This window comes from Arachis hypogaea, chromosome 16 (genome assembly GCF_003086295.3).
Source record: "Arachis hypogaea cultivar Tifrunner chromosome 16, arahy.Tifrunner.gnm2.J5K5, whole genome shotgun sequence".
Lineage (NCBI taxonomy): Eukaryota > Viridiplantae > Streptophyta > Magnoliopsida > Fabales > Fabaceae > Arachis > Arachis hypogaea.
In genome coordinates, this window is record NC_092051.1 from 123,534,024 (window position 1) to 123,538,847 (window position 4,824).

The 4,824-nt window shown below is 35.8% G+C and overlaps 1 non-coding gene across 1 annotated transcript; it reads left to right on the forward strand.

Moving 5' to 3' along the window:
* Nucleotides 1–1,110: 1,110 nt before the first annotated feature.
* On the forward strand, nucleotides 1,111–1,218 carry LOC112761030 (small nucleolar RNA R71). Its single transcript, XR_003181439.1, has one exon. It is a non-coding gene; the product is annotated as a small nucleolar RNA R71 (small nucleolar RNA).
* The last annotated feature ends 3,606 nt before the right edge of the window (nucleotides 1,219–4,824 follow it).

The following is a 4,824-nucleotide window of genomic DNA, read 5'->3' on the forward strand; positions in this document are numbered from 1 at the left end:
CTGTCTCTTCTGAGGCAATGTCAGTTGATCCAGATCACTTAGTTCATTGATGAACAAGGGAGGTTCAACTTTCCAAGCATCAATGCCAAATAATTTGGCATTCAGCTTCATGATTGCACCAAGAAACTTGGCAGTTTGCTCTTCATTAACATCCTTATTCTCTTCAGAAGAGGAATACTCATCAGAGCTCATGAAGGGCATAAGGAGGTTCAATGGAATCTCTATGGTCTCTAGATGAGTCTCAAATTCCTTTGGTTCCTCAGAGGGAAGCTCCTTATTGACGACTGGACGTCCCAGGGGGTCTTCCTCCTTGGGATTCACGTCCTCTCCTCTCCTCACAGGTTCGGTCATGGCGCTTATGTCAATGGCCTTGCACTCTCCTTTTGGATTCTCTTCTGTATTACTTGGGAGAGTACTAGGAGGGATTTCAGTGATCCTTTTACTCAGCTGGCCCACTTGTGCTTCCAGATTTCTAATGGAAGACCTTGTTTCATTCATGAAACTTACAGTGGCTTTAGATAGATCAGAGACTAGATTTGCTAAATTAGAAGCATTTTGTTCAGAGTTCTCTGTCTGTTGCTGAGTTGATGATGGAAAAGGCTTGCTGTTGTTAAACCTGTTTCTTCCACCATTGTTAAAGCCTTGTTGAGGCTTTTGATCCTTCCATGAGAAATTTGGATGATTTCTCCATGATGAGTTATAGGTGTTTCCATAAGGTTCACCTAAGTAGTTCACCTCTGCTATTGCAGGGTTCTCAGGATCATAAGCTTCTTCTTCAGGAGAAGCCTCTTGAGTACTGTTGGATACAGCTTGCATTCCATTCAGACTCTGAGAAATCATATTGACTTGCTGAGTCAATATTTTATTCTGAGCCAATATGGCATTCAGAGTATCAACTTCAAGAACTCCCTTCTTCATAGGCGTCCCATTATTCACAGGATTCCTTTCAGAAGTGTACATGAACTGGTTATTAGCAACCATGTCAATGAGTTCTTGAGCTTCTGCAGGCATTTTCTTTAGGTGAATGGATCCACCTGCAGAAGTGTCCAGTGACATCTTTGATAGCTCAGATAAACCATCATAGAATATATCCAGGATGGTCCATTCTGAAAGCATGTCAGAAGGACACTTTTTGGTCAACTGTTTGTATCTTTCCCAAGCTTCATAGAGGGATTCACCTTCTTTCTGTCTGAAGGTTTGAACATCAGCTCTAAGCTTGCTCAACTTTTGAGGAGGAAAGTACTTGGCTAAGAAAGCCGTGACCAGCTTATCCCAAGAGTTCAGGCTATCTTTGGGTTGGGAATCCAACCATAATCTAGCTCTGTCTCTTACAGCAAAAGGGAAAAGCATGAGCCTGTAGACTTCAGGATCTACTCCATTAGTCTTAACAGTATCACATATCTGCAAGAATTCAGTTAAGAACTGAAAAGGATCTTCAGATGGAAGTCCATGAAACTTGCAGTTCTGCTGCATCAGAGAAACTAATTGAGGTTTCAGCTCAAAATTGTTTGCTCCAATGGCAGGAATGGAGATGCTTCTTCCATGTAAATTGGAATTAGGTGCAGTAAAGTCACCAAGCATCTTCCTTACATTATTATTATTTTCGGCTGCCATCTCCTCTGCCTGTTCGAAAATTTCTGAAAGGTTATCTCTGGATTGTTGTATTTTAGCTTCTCTTAATTTTCTCTTCAGAGTCCTTTCAGGTTCTGGATCTGCTTCCACAAGAATGTTCTTATCCTTGCTCCTGCTCATATGACAAAGAAGAGGGCACAGAAAAATAATAATAATAATAGAGATTCTCTTTACCATAGTACAGAGGTTCCCTTATGTGAGTAGAAGAAAAGAGGAAGAAATTCGAACACAGATAGAAGAGGGGGTTCGAATTTGGTGATGATGTGAGGGAGAGATGTTAGTATATGAATAAATAAATAGAATAAGATGAGAGAGAAGGAGGGAATTTTCGAAAATTATTTTTGAAAAAGAGTTAGTGAATTTTGAAAATGGTTTTTGAAAAATGTTAGTAATTTTCGAAAATTTTTGAAATAAAAAATAAAAAATAAAAATAATTAGTTAATTAAAAAGAAATTTTTGAAAAAAAAGAGGGGAGATATTTTCGAAAATTAGAGAGAGAGAGTTAGTTAGGTAGTTTTGAAAAAGTTAAGAAACAAACAAAAAGTTAGTTAGTTAGTTAAAACAAATTTTGAAAAGATAAGAAGTTAGGAGGTTAGAAAAGATATATTGGAAAGATATTTTTGAAAAAGACAAGATAAGAAGATATTTTTGAAAAGATATGATTGAAATTAGTTTTGAAAAAGATTTGATTTTTAAAATCTCAATTAATGACTTGATTCATAAGAAATCACAAGATATGATTCTAGAACTTAAAGTTTGAATCTTTCTTAACAAGCAAGTAACAAACTTCAAATTTTTGAATCAAAACATTAATTGATTATGTTATTTTCGAAAATTTGTGATAAAAATAAGAAAAAGATTTTTGAAAAAAATATTTTTGGAATTTTCGAAAATAACCAAAAATTTTGAAAAAGATTTGATTTTTGAAAAAGATTTTGAAGAAGATAAGATTTTCAAATTGAAAATTTGATTTGACTCATAAGAAACAACTTGATTTTAAAAATTTTTGAAAAAGTCAATCCAAATTTTCGAATTTGAGGAGAAAAAAAGGGAAAGATATTTTTTTGATTTTTGAAATTTTTATGAAAAACATGAAAATTATGCAATGCATGAAATTTTTAGATCAAAACATGTGATGCATGCAAGAATGCTATGAATGTCAAGATGAACACCAAGAACACTTTGAATGCCAAGATGAACATCATAGACACAATTTTGAAAAACCTTTAATGCAAAGAAAACATGCAAGACACCAAACTTAGAATTCTTTAATGCTTACGCACTAAGAATTCAAGAATGCATATGATAAACATGAAAAGACACAAAACAAAAAATCATCAAGATCAAACAAGAAGACTTACCAAGAACAACTTGAAGATCATGAAGAACACCATGAATGTATGAAATTTTCGAAAAATGCAAGATGCATATGCAAGTGACACCAAACTTATGATATGACTCAAGACTCAAACAAGAAACAAAAAAATATTTTTGATTTTTATGATTTTCTAATTTTTTTTTGGATTTTTATTTTATATTTTTCGAAAAATTCTTTTGAAAAAGAAAATAAGGATTCCAAAATTTTTAATATGAATTCCAGGAATCTTGCCATGTTAGTCTTAAAGCTCCAATCAAAGGGTCTGGCATGGCTTAACAGTCAGCCAAGCTTTAGCATATAATTACATGGGCTGGAGTGATTAGTTGAATACCAATCCCAAAGTAGTTTGGGTATGGCTTTACAGCCAGATATGATTCAACATATTTCATGAAACACTAGAATTCATTCTTAAAAATTTTGAAGCCATAGAATAATTTATTTTTGAAAACATTATTTTTATTATTTTATTTTATTTTATTTTTTTTTTTCGAAAACAAAAGAAAAATTTTTTGAAAGCTTTTTGAAAAATTTTTTGAAAACAAAACAAAAAAGAAAATTACCTAATCTGAGCAACAAGATGAACCGTCAGTTGTCCAAACTCAAACAATCCCCGGCAACGGCGCCAAAAACTTGGTGCACGAAATTGTGATGTCCAGGCTCAAACTATTCCTGGCACGTGAGCAACTTGGTACGCGTAATCGTGATTACACATTCATAAATTGTCACAACTTCGATACAACTAACCAGCAAGTGCACTGGGTCGTCCAAGTAATACCTTACGTGAGTAAGGGTCGAATCCCACGGAGATTGTTGGCATGAAGCAAGCTATGGTCACCTTGTAAATCTCAGTCAGGCAGATATAAAGTGATAAGGGTGTTTTCGAATAATAAATAAAAGAAGGGATAGAAATACTTATGTAATTCATTGGTAGGAATTTCAGATAAGCGAATGGAGATGCTTTTTGTTCCTCTGAACCTCTGCTTTCCTGCTGTCTTCATCCAATCAGTCTTACTCCTTTCCATGGCTGGCTCTATGTGATACGTCACCACTGTCAATGGCTACTTTCGGTCATCTCTCGGGAAAATGATCCAATGCCCTGTCACGGCACGGCTAATCGTCTGGAGGCATCACCCTTGCCAATGGCTTCATCTTATCCTCTCAGTGAATAATATGCTCACGCACCCTGTCATGGCACGGCTATTCATCTGTCGGTTCTCGATCATGCTGGAATAGGATTTACTATCCTTTTGCGTCTGTCACTAACGCCCTGCAATCGCGAGTTAGGAGCTCGTCATAGTCATTCAATCATTGAATCCTACTCGGAATACCACAGACAAGGTTTAGACCTTCCGGATTCTCTTGAATGCCGCCATCATTCTAGCTTACGCCACGAAGATTCTGGTTAGGAGATCTAAGAGATATTCATTCTAGCTTATTTCATGTAGAACAGAAGTGTTTGTCAGGCACGCGTTCATAAAGGAGAAGGATGATGAGCGTCACACATAATCATCACCTTCATCGCGTTCTTGGGTGCGAATGGATATCTTAGAACCGAAATAAGATGAATTGAATAGAAAACAGAAGTACTTTGCATTAATCTTTGAGGAACAGCAGAGCTCCACACCTTAATCTATGGAGTGTAGAAACTCTACCGTTAAAAATACATAAGTGAAAGGTCCAGGCATGGCCGAGATGGCCAGCCCCCAAAACGTGATTAAAGGATCATAAGGTAATCCAAAGATGTCTAATACAATAGTAAGAGGTCCTATTTATAATAAACTAGCTACTAGGGTTTACATGAGTAAGTATTTGAT